Source organism: Carettochelys insculpta, chromosome 3 (genome assembly GCF_033958435.1).
Source record: "Carettochelys insculpta isolate YL-2023 chromosome 3, ASM3395843v1, whole genome shotgun sequence".
In the NCBI taxonomy this organism is placed as follows: domain Eukaryota; kingdom Metazoa; phylum Chordata; order Testudines; family Carettochelyidae; genus Carettochelys; species Carettochelys insculpta.
In genome coordinates, this window is record NC_134139.1 from 133,394,816 (window position 1) to 133,407,161 (window position 12,346).

Below are 12,346 nucleotides of genomic sequence, written 5' to 3' on the forward strand. Positions count from 1 at the left end.
GGGCATGTGACTCAGGCCTGGCTTACCTTCATAAGTACAGCCCCAACGGTGGCCTTGCCCACCTTGAACTGGTGTTCCAAGGAGGAGTAGGAGTCCGGGATGGCCAACTTCCAGATGGTGATTGCAACCCACTTCTCCAGGGTGAGAGTGGGCCACATGCAGGTGTACTGGTGCTGGAGTGCAGGGGCAAGCCAATGGCAGATGTCATCAAAGATCTGCCTGGACATGCAGAAGTTTCTGGGCCATCAATCATCATCCCACTCCCCCAGCACCAGGTGCTTCTACCAGTCAGGGTACCCAGACGGGGGTACCAGCGGTGTCCTGGGCAGGAGGTCCCCCATGGCCTTAAAGGGTCTGCTCAGCCACCCAAGTAGCTTGGGGGCAGCTGCAGTGACAGTGCAGAGCATGGCCAGTAGGGTCTCCAGGATGAGGGTGTTCTCATCCAGGAGCTGCTGCTGGGACTCCATCCTTGGGCACAAGTGGTCTCAGCTTGGCTGGTGACAGCTGAGCAGCACTCAGCTCATTCAGAGTGGAGGGAGGGACCTTTAAAGGAAGTGGCTGCCTGCAGCCCTGGAAGGGCTTGTTGTCCATGGGACTCTGTCCTCAGCATTTCCTGCCCCCTTCTTTCAAGAGAGTGCTTGGAGCTGTGTGGACACACCTTTTCGAAAGAATGCAGTGGCCCTTTGAGAGGGCGGATTGACGGGTTGATCTGCTTGTAATGTGCAGTCGTTCCCTTTCAAAAGTTGTACTTTCAACTGCCCTCTTTTGATTTTTGCCCTTTCGAAGGGATGCTTACATTTATCATTTTGTTCTTTCTATCTTTCTTTTAAATTCTCATTGTGCCAGTTTACTTTCACCAGAATTTCCAGATCTTAAGAAGTGGGTCTGTCCCATGAAAGCTCATCACGTAATAATTTTGTTAGTCTTTAAAGTGCTGCATGACTGTTTTTTTGTTTTGTCAAAACTTATTCTGCCGTCTTTTTCCACCTATCTTACCCTTTGTGTTGTATCATGAGGTTGCAACTGATGCATTTTGAAACCCAAAAGAATCAGCATATGGCTGAGCAGCCTAAAAGGAGATGTGCTTCCAATGATGCTGGAACAAGTTTTATAGTGTGGATACTGAAAACTATGTATTTTGAGTTATTATTACTTCAGACTGGGGTGTGTGACTGCACCTGTCATTTCAGGGTCATCCCTAGCAGTGCTGGTGCCCTACACAGCCTGGCATCAGCACCCCCTCACCCTGTTGGGGGAGTCATTACTCCACTGGGGACAGGCAAGGCTGTGGGGGATGAGATTGCCAACTGCTGCAATGGGTCTGAACCATCCTATTCAGGAAAGTTGGCACCCCCAGGGCAGGGAGGGTGTTTTACCAGGATGTGGGAGGTGCACGTAGCAGTGAGTGGATGAACATGGACAGGAGGAGTAGTGGGTTCCCAAGTATACGCAACTGGGGCATCCAGCTTTGAATCTAGAACTAGTAGGTAGTCCTGAGCTACTACATGTATAATTCCTGGAACTTGCTCTCCAGTTTCCAAGAACCGTTTCCATTTGAGGCCAGCCAGGAATTCACGGTGGTTCTAGAGGAAAGCAAGGTGAGGATAGTTTGGACTCAGCCAATTCTGTGGAAGAACCATGGTTTGTGCCATCATCATGGTGCTCAGCTCACAGTTGCAAGTCTCTGGACTCCCAACTGAAGTCCAGAATACAAGACCTTACCTTTGACTATTTGATGGCAGAACTGATTCCAGGCTGCAAAATCCTAAGGACTCACAGGCAACCCTCAAATCACTGAGTATCCATACACCAGCCCTACAGAGGAAATCCTTTAAGCCTCAACCTCTCTTACAGTTTTATGATAGGCCCCACAGGCAGTGGGGTAAGGTAGGAACAAAAGCATGCCCTGCAGGCCTCTGGTCAGGGTAAGAGCTCCTCTCAATAGCCCCCTGAAGGATGGTCATCAGTTAATGTACTTGTTACCATATTTCGTTGTTAACTGTAACAATGTTATAGTTCAATGCAGGAATATGTGACAAAAAAAAGTTTGCCAGGAAGTACAGGTATGTCATTCCTTCTGTGCATTCTCCATGTTGTATTTGGCTTCTAATGTTGCACTGCTGGAGAAGAACAGGACTTATCACAACCTACAGCTTCACAGAATAACAGAAAATTTAGATCCCTCATTTCTGTACATACTTTATCTTGAAACTGGTCAGTTCATCAGTAAGATACAGTGGAGGGGATAAGAGGAAAGGTAGAGGTTGTGACAAAAGATTAGCTATGGAGATACACATCACACACACATCTTACAGAACTGGAAGGGACCTTAGGAGGTCATTGAGTCCAGTTCCCTGCCCTCTTGGCAGGACCAAGCCCCATCCCTCAGGGATTTTTTTAAAAAAAATCTTTTTGCCCCAGATCCCTAAATGGCCTCCTCAAAGACTGAGCTCACAACCCTGGGTTTAGCAGACCAATGCTTAAACCACTGAATGGGTTGTGACAAGAGTGAGTGGGCATTTAGTGTGTGTGTGTGTGTGTGAGCATGAGAGAGAGAGAGAGTTGTGGTGAATGGGTGTAGGGATGTGTTCCTGTGTAGAGAAGAGTACAGGATGTAGCAAGAGGTCTGGGGAGAGAGTGGAATGAGACAAATGTGTTTCTGCAGAAAAGTATATGGATGGGGTGGGAATGTGTATGTAGAGAACAGTGAATTGTGGTGAGCATTGGTCTGCTAAACCCAGGGTTGTGAGTTCAATCATTGAGGGGGCCATTTAGGGATGGGGGGAGCAAATAAATAAATAAAGGCAGGGGGATGGTGACTGGTCCTGCCTGGAGTGCAGGGGACTGGACTTGACCTCCTGAGGTCCCTTCCAGCTCTGTGAGGTGTGCGTCAGGAGAGGGGTCTGTAAGTACAGGTGAGGAAGAGGGGCTGGTATGGAGTAGAAGGAAGGTTGGCTTGGAGTGGATGAGGGTTAGGGGAGAGGGGCTGGTACACTTTGTGGCAGGGTAAGGGCTGTGTTGTAGCAGGGAGGGTTGAAGGGGCTGCTGGGAGAGCAGCAGTTTGGCTGCTGTGGAGGAGCATACGGTGTCAGTCACGGTGTGGAGAGTTGCCAGGAGCAGGGCGTGCGTCGTGGCAGTGCGGGGAGCTGGACTGTGAGCGATGTCAATGCGGATTGGGCGCTGCTGAGAGCCACTGGAAAAGCTGGATACGCTGGCAACCACGGCAAGCCGGGGGTGCTGCTCGCCACCCGTACCCCAGCCAGCAGCCATGGGGGGGCGCCCTGACGGGCGGGAAAGCAGCGTGCGGGAGCGGGGGAGGGTGAGACTCGGAAGGTTGGCGGCAGACCGCCGCGGCCTATCTGAGCCCGAGGTACCTCCCGGGGCCCAGCGGCGCCGCGCTGTAGCCGTAGTGGCTGCTGAAGCCGCAGGGACTTCCCCGACCGAAGCGGTTCAGTGAGAGCTGGGCAGCCGCCCTCGCTAAAGATGGCGGCCGCGGAAGCTTGGCTCTTGTCCTTGCGAAAGATGCCTGCAGCGCGCGTCCCCTCAGGAAAGAGGACCGTTGCTGAGGCGTCGCCGGCAAATCTATTGCCCACATTAAAGATGGCGGCCGAGAGCGTTCGCTCTGCTCCGCAAGGGGTCAGCCGCCCAGTGACGCACTTTTCACTACCGGGTGAACGCCAGCCGGCGCCATGTTGTCTTGTTCGTGAAGACGAGGAGTAAAGGGGTAGGAATCGGCGGTAGCGGAGACGAAGCGGCGCCGCTTGTGACCGGCGGGGGGAAAGAGGGGGTGCGCGTAAGTAGCGGGGCGGGCAACGCTCAAAGTGGCGACCAGGGACTGCAGCGCCTGGCACTGCTGCTCCTCGGAGCCGAGGGGGACGGGGCTGGCAGGCGCTCGGCGCTGTTGTCCGAGCTGCTCGCTGTGTGAGAGGGAGGGGAGGGCCGGGCGAGGCTCCCTCCGTCCCGGGGGCAGGTTTACTTTCCTGATGAGGGAAAGCATCCCCCACCCCTGTGGCGGTTGGCTCTTGCGCATGCGCCGCGCGGGGCAGCTGGGGTACAGCCGAGGGTCCCCCTTTCTGGCGGCGCGCATGCGCTGCGCTTTTGGTGGGCTACTCGAGGGATGGAGCCCGGTCTCGTTATCCCGTAATGCGCATGCGCGAGTGGCCGGCCCGGGCAGAACCTGTTGGCTTGGAGCGTGTGGCCCACGCTGCTGCTGGAGCGGGAAGAGAAGCTCTTTGTTGAGGTCTCTGCCATGTGCCTCTGGTCCCGCTGGGAGGGGGAGACGTATCTCTCATGCCCAGGGCTGCTTAGCTTTTGGGACTTCACCTGTCACAGTGCCATTAAATGGCTTCTGAATCCCAGCTGAGGCATCCTGCTTACTTGTTGGATTTGTATCTGCCTGAAGTGCTCTGTGTTTAGGCACTTGTGCTATAGGGTTTGTAGCTTAGGCAAGGTAGTGAATGGCAACAGGGATCGGTTCATGGTCCATGTGATGGAAAAACACGGAAACATCTTTTCTTTGAACTTAAAGATTCTTCTGCTGTTAACAATGTAATACTTGTTGGCAACAGACTCCATGCTGAGATACCATCTCTAGACCTAACCAGGTTATTCACAGAATCACGGGCACATTCTCATGTTCATCAGCTAACATCATGTATGCCATCATGTGCCAACAATGCCCAGAGGCTTTGTATATTGGACAGACTTCAAACTCTCTTAGACAAAGAGTTAATGGGCACAAAACAGACATAAAAACACTCCTGATCCACAAACTGGTCATCCAGCATTTTAATGGAGTGGGCCATTCTGTTAATGACCTGAAGGTTTGGATCTTACTGAGGAGGAACTTTCACACTACTTTGGAAACAGAGGCTGCTGAACTCTCTTTTATATTTAACTTTGACACATTAACACGTGGTTTGAACAGGGATGGCAATTTTTTTAGGTCATTATAGGGGTTGTTTGCACACGGGGCTTAATCTAATTCTTGACTCCCCATGCCCCTTCTGCTCCTCTACTCTGATTTGCTCACCTTGATAATATTTTTCTGTTTTGTCACCTTGATTACTATTTTTGGTTTTCTGTGCCTTAAATATTGAGTCTGTTCTGGTATGGCTGTGATCTGAGGAAGTGGGTCGGTCCAATGAAAGCTCATCACTTAATAAATTATTCTGTTAGTCTTTAAAGTGCTTCTGGACTGCTTTTTTGTTTTGATAGTATATAGACTAGCACGGCTTTCTCTCTGTTAGTATTCAACATGCTGATTCTGTGCACTAATTATCAGCATGTGAATATGTAGGACTCTTTTTTTTTTTTTTTGCAATACAATTAGAGTTTTGTAAAAGTTTATATGAAATTTAGACACAATGCAACATACATGTCCAAGGATCATTCTACTGAGAGGCTAAGGAACAGCATTACCAATGTTATCATTTACAAAATACGTATAATTAGTTGAACTGCTCAGCAGAGTTGGGACATTTCTAAACACCTTCCTAATCAGAGCTCAAAGTTTCAGTCTTTACTCCTGTTGAGAGTCTCATACTTACACATGAATTTGCCCCGAGTGGGTCTGCTTATATGAGTGCAGTAAAGCCTTATGTAATGGACATTTTTGACATAATACACTTCTTTTAGTGACCCATTATTTTTATGTTGCCTGTCTTATTTTTATATAGCACACTCCCAGTGCCCCAAGCCTGTAAGTTGTTTGCCGTGCCAGATCTGGGGGACGTTCACGTTGCATGGGCTCCCCATACCTGCTGTTCCTGGCAAAAATGTGTCCAGGCAGCTCTGTGTGCTGTTCCCATCCCTCTCCGATTTCTGTGTATGAGCAGAGGCAGCACGCAGAGTTGCGTTGGCAGAGATGGAGGCATGACAGGAACAGCAGGTACATGGAGTCACCCTATGAGAGCATATCCTGGATCTGGCATACTGAACATCCTATGCCCCACCTTTAGCATCTTTCCTAAACTCCCACCCATGCCCCACATCCCTATATGTACCTCCAACTTGTACAGTTTTATCATGTCTGGGAATGTAATGCTATTTTTCACATTTATTCTGTAGTTTATATGTGCTTTCTTATAACACCTCATTATAAGGGTTTACAGTAAATACTACTTGCTGTAAATAAGGTCATGATGTTAGGACCATTAATTATGTAACACCTCTTCTATCTAAAACTCCTAACAGTCTAATTTGGGGGAATATAAGCTCCTCTGTTACAGCTCTGGAACACACAATAAGACCTTTCTCCTCAGGATGCGGACGAGTCTAGCACGTTCTTGCTTTAAAATGAATCCCTCCAGGAAAGGGAGTCTCAAGCAGGTTAGGCCTTTGGTTTGGTTCAGCTGTATGCAAAGTACAATATTGTGGGGACACAGGCCTCCAACCTCTCTCTCCTTTCTTAACTGGCAAATCAGGTATGGATTCAGACGTTTGGCATTGACAACAAGTTACACTTTGCAGTGGGGTCTTTTGCTGGGTTTTATTGACCTGAGAAATGAATAAATTGCAAGAGTCCCTTCAAGAAGGATGTTATAGTCCAATGTAAGCTCATAGTACTGTTCAGAGACACAACATATTAGCCAATCAGTTGAAAAATTCAATGCTAGTCCTGTAAGTTGGGGTGACTTGATTTCATTTCTTTGTGTACCCATCAGTTTTTTCATGAACGATTTCTAAATTTAGTAGAATTTTGACTGTGATTTTTAAAATAATTGTTGCATGTAAATATAAGTCCGGTAGCAGCAACTGTTATATCAATGTAATATTATGTATAAAGGTAGTTTTAAAACAGATTTGGTATGTGTCTTACATTAATCACAGATTTGTGAGGTTACATGATCACAAACAGGTGAAGACTAACATATGGCAGGATGTGGTAGCTTGGATCTTTCCAAGCATCAGAAACTTGCATATAAGACAGTGTAGTTGCCCACTTTTTTGGCTATGGTGTTTTTTAAAATTCCCTTTGGCTCAGTTCATTATACAAGTGTAAATTTGAAATAAAAGAAGACTAAAGTCTCTTCCCCTCTGATTAGTCTTTCAGTACAGGTGCTTTTAATTATTTTACAGTTAAATTTACCTCTCTTCAGCTTGCTTCATTCCAGTTGGCAGTAATATAAATCTGTGTCAGAAATTGCTTGTTTTTGAAGACTTGTAGGTATTAAAAAAGTCACATGTACCACTTTTATTTGGCCTTCTTTTTGAATCTTTAGTACATATTTGGAAGGCCTATATCCATGTTTTGACAAAAGCACATTGAGAAGAATGGTCAAAGTAGATTTTAAATATTAAAACCTAATTCCATAATACAGTTAAGCATAACAGTAAATGCCATACTGATAAGTAACTGTGAGATAAAAATGCATTAGTTTTTGCTCTTGACTTATGAAAAACAAAAATGATTGTATTCTGCCAGAAGTCAGCATTTGAAACAAATAATTCTTTTCTGATACATCCATTGTAAGCGAAAGGCAGATCTCACAGTAACCGGGCATTAAATAACTTCAAGAACTTACAAACAGTACCATATGCTAACTCTCTTTGATTTGGCCAATTAAAAATGGGTTCAGTGAAACAGAATAACACCCAAGATAGTTCAAATAAGTCAGTCCAAACTCACTTTGCAACATTTTTATATTAAAGACTGCAAAATATATTAGAATATTTAATGGTCATTTTTTTCCCTCCAGATGAAGTAAGGGAAACTGGTGGTTTTATCTGTTATTATTGAGGTATATAGCATATTTGGGGGCACATTACAAATCTACAAGAAAATATTCTATTGTAGGGGCACCGGGGGTGGACAAACAGAACAAATGCATGTTTTATGCAAATTAGGAAATTTATATATAGGATATCATGCACATTGTTTTTGACTTTGGCTAAAGAGAGCATGATGCCATTTTGGGGTATACGCACCGGTATCTTTTCAAATTATGCTAATTGGATTTTGTGCCATAAGTCTGTTGGGGGATAATTGGACCACAGGAAGAACCTGAATATGCCATTACATGTTCTACAGTAGGTCCTACAAAATGTTGTTTCTCTTAAGGGTGTCTGCTTCAATATTAGTATGTGGGTGGAATGTCACAACACTGCTGTACCAGAGTGGGACGTTTAGGCTAGTATTTTAAAGAGTAACACACAGTATTACAGAAGTAGCATTACAGAGAATGTCACAAGATTATTTATATATATATATATATATATAATATATTTATATTTTGTGACAGCCTATTAATTGGTAAGCTGTGCATAACAGATATACACTGTATTTATATGTATGTGTATTTATATGTGTATACATATAAATATACACTTCTGGAAAAAAGGTAATCTGAGTTCATTAGGTACCTTTCTTTTACGTAGCTGTGTGTATAGCAAGAAAACAGAATTAGATTCTTGCTCCCCCTTTGGTAACTAGATTGTTAATAGATTTGTAATAGGTTCCAGTCTTCGGGTCTGACATGGACATAAGAATGGCCATTACTGGGTCAGACCAAAGGTCTATCTAGCCCATCATCCTGTCTGCTGACAGTGGCGAGTGCCAGGTGCCCCAGAGAGGGTGGACTGAAGACAATGATCAAGCAATTTGTCTTGTGCCATCCATCTCCAGCCTCTGACAAACAGAGGCTAGGGACACCATTCCTACGCCCTGGCTTAACAGCCTTTTATGGACCTAACCTCGTCTTTTATAGTCCTAGCCTTCACAGTCTCCTCTGGCAAGGAGTTCCACAGGTTGACTGTGCGCGGTATGAAAAATAACTTTCTTTTATTAGTTTTAAACCTGCTACCCATTAATTTCATTTAGTGTCCTCTAGTTCTTATGTTATGGGAACAAGTAAATAACTTTTGTTTATTCACCCTCTCCACACCGCTCATGATTTTATGTACCTCTATCATATCCCCCATCAGGTTCCTCTTTTCTAAACTGAAAAGTCCCAGTTTCTTTAACCTCTCCTCATATGGGACTGTTCCAAATCCATAATTGTTTTAGTTGCCTTTTTCTGAACGATGCAAAAATACCTTTTTTCCGGTGAGGAGACCACATCTGTACACAGTATTCAAGATGTGGGCGAATCATAGTTTTATAAAGGGGCAGTAAAATCATCTTTGCCTTATTTTCTGCCCCTTTTTAAATAATTCATAACATCCTATTTGCTCTTTTGACTGCTGCTGCACACTGTGTGAATGTTTTCAGAGAACTATCCACGATAACCTGAAGATCTCTTTCCCGATTAGTTGTAGCTATATTAGCCCCCATCATATTGAATTCATACTTGGGGTTATTTTTTCCAGTGTGTATTATTTTACACTTATCCACATTAAATTTCATTTGCCATTTTATTGCCCAGTCAGTCAGTTTGGTGAGATCTTTTTGAAGTTCTTCACAGTCTGCTTTCATCTTGACTATTTTGAACAGTTTAGTACCATCTGCAAACTTTACCACTTCACTACTTACCCCTTTCTCTAGATCATTTATGAATAAGTTGAATAGGATTGGTCCTAGGACTGCCCCTGGGGGAACACCACTTGTTACCCTTCTCTGCTCAGAAAATTTGCCATTTATTCCTACCCTTTGTTTCCTGTCTTTTAACCAGTTCTCAGTCTATGAAAGGATCTTCCTCTTATCCCATGACAACGTAATTTACACAAGACCCTTTCGTTAGGGGCTTTTTGAAAGGCTTTCTGGAAATCTAAGTATACTGTATCTCCTGGATCCCCCTTGTCTGCATGTTTAACCCCTTCAAAGAATTCTATAGACTAGTAAGACGTGATTTCCCTTTACAGAAACCATGTTGACTTTTGCCCAACAAATTATGTTCTTCCACGTGTCGGACAGTTTTGTTCTTTACTATTGTTTTGACTGACTTGCCCGAACACTGACATTACAGTTACTGGTCTGTAATTGCCAGGGTTGCCTCTAGAGCCCCTTTTAAATATTGGCTTTATGTTGGCTGTCTTCCAATCGTTGGGTACAGAAGCTAATTTAAAGGATAGGTTACAAATTACAGTTAATTTCACAGTTTCACATTTGAGTTCTTTCAGAACCCTTGGGTGAATGCCATCTGGTCCCGGTGATTTGTTACTGTAAAGTTTTTCTATTTGTTCCAAAACCTCCTCTAATGACACTTCAATCCAGGACAGTTCCTCATATTCATCACCCACAAAGTAGGTGCAGGTTTGGGAATGTCCCTGACATCCTCAGCTGTGAAGACTGAAGCAAAGAAATCATTTAGTCACTCTGCAATCCTTTATCATCCTTGATTGCTCCTTTCATATCTCGATCATCTAGGGACCCCACTTCCTATTACTCTTTGAGTATTTGGCTCGTGGCTCCTCAAAATCTTTTTTGGCTTTTCTTATTACATTTTTACACTTAATTTGGCATTGTTTCTGTTCCTTCTTATTTACCTCACTAGGATTGGACTTCCACTTTTTAAAACATGGGGGATAAGATGATTCTTTGCGCTCGGATAAAATGGTATTTTTTTTATTCCTGGCATGCTAGAGCAAGGAAATACAAAAGATAGACTGCAAATATCACTGTTAGGTGAAATAGCCAGAAATAAAACTACAGGTTGAACTTCTCTCATCTGGCACCCTCGGGGACCTGACTGCTGCTGGATGAGAGAATTTGCCAGGTGATGGGAGGTCAGTATTTTCTAGCACGTTACCAACACTTCCGCTGCTAACAGGACTCTTAGGAAACATTTGGGGGTAAATCACAGCTAAATAACACCACAGAACACTGACAGCCAGGATTGGTGTCTGTAAACAAACTTTACGGGAGCATTGGAAACTTGGCCTCACCCATGATAAGTGGTCATCTGGCTAACTAAAATCATGCTTGATTATGGAGTTCACTGGAGGAGAGAGAGTACTGCACTGTACTGCAATATTGTGTTTGTGTGTGGTGGTTTCCTGTTCCAGGTAGGCAAATACTAAATTCAAGTTCTTCTTGAACCTTTCATGCCCAGTTATGCCTTTTAAATTGTATGTATTGATGAGATCAGAATCATGCCCTCTTCCCATTTCCTGAGTGACACTCTGAAATAGCATTCTATTTGAGAGGAGGTGTCTTGGTTAATACTTGAATACAGCCAGCCAGTGGGATGTTCAGCATCTTCAAGCTCCCAGAATCTGTTTATATGCTGAATTTTATTTTCCCTCGCATTTTTTTTTCTTTTCTCTTTCTCAAAGGGGTTCCACCATTTCTCTTTGTGAGGGAAAAACCTTTTTGTACCTCCCACAACTTTTATTGACTGTCATTATGGTTTTTCATTAGTGAGAAGTGGATTTGGATCTGTCCAAATACAATCCGGATGAGCTCTACCTACAGTTAGTATATGAAAATACAAGCAAAACAAGATCCTAACCATTTATCTTTTGTATGCCCGAGTTCCTAACAGGCATCTGACTAACCTTAGTAATGCAGTTTTGAATCAGCTCATCACCTAGCACCTTAATTTCCTAGATGTTTTTCCCATGTCTCTGTAACTTTGACTCTGTCTTTCTCCAGTATTCTTATGTGGAAAGACACTCATCAGTTCTTTGAGAACAATTTTTTAAATTTATTTTTAAGAACACTGATTGGGGATCATGATGGGAAAACACAAGAACAGTGTATTTTATGTTGTTTAGGAATATGCAGACAAAATAACTCTGTCTTCATGTCCTGGTTTTATTCTTCACCATGAAGTTTGGGTATTCTTTATGGCCTGTTATGGGTACAAAACAGCTTCAAATTAACTAACTACTAGCTTTGAAACTTAAAATATTTCAGCTTCACAGAATTGGCAGGTCTTATAAAATACTGGGCCTTTGCGCCAGATCCTCCCATGGCCAGCCATTCTGGCTTGAGGACCATAGTCTCCCAGTGGTGAATTTCTGCTGCAGCCACCCCAACACAGAGGATCTGGACTGAAATTCTGTCATTCTCATATATATATATATATATATATATATATATATATATATATATATATACACGTGTGTGTGTGTGTGTATAAAATATTCTGTACACACTGTTCTAAAGATAGTGTGTATTTTATTTGTCAAAATAACAATATAATCCCACCATTTCAGTTATTTGCTGACAAGAATTTTCAAATAAATTACAGAAATAATATACTGTTACTGATTTTGTGTTATTTTGACACTTGGACCCCTGTGCACTGACCCTCACCTCACCTCACCTCACTGCAGAGTCTTGAGCCCATGGAGCCTCACCCTCTGCCCCAAACAGACACATCCTAAAGTGCAGAGCTTCCTGCAACTAGGGGAGGTTTCTGGGGCTTGATCTAACACAGCCCTGGCTGTTCCATTCAGGGAA

General features: G+C 43.9%; 1 protein-coding gene across 5 annotated transcripts in view; it reads left to right on the forward strand.

The window, feature by feature from the left end:
- The first annotated feature begins 3,676 nt into the window (after window positions 1-3,676).
- PNISR (PNN interacting serine and arginine rich protein) overlaps window positions 3,677-12,346 on the forward strand; it is a 33,958-nt gene continuing 25,288 nt past the window's right edge. For 4 of the 5 annotated variants that reach the window (XR_012645079.1, XM_074990840.1, XM_074990842.1 and 1 more), the window contains exon 1: window positions 3,677-3,793. The gene's annotated coding sequence lies outside the window, so the exon portion shown is untranslated. The remainder of the gene's footprint in view (window positions 3,794-12,346) is intronic. The other variant, XM_074990841.1, reaches the window with a different exon arrangement.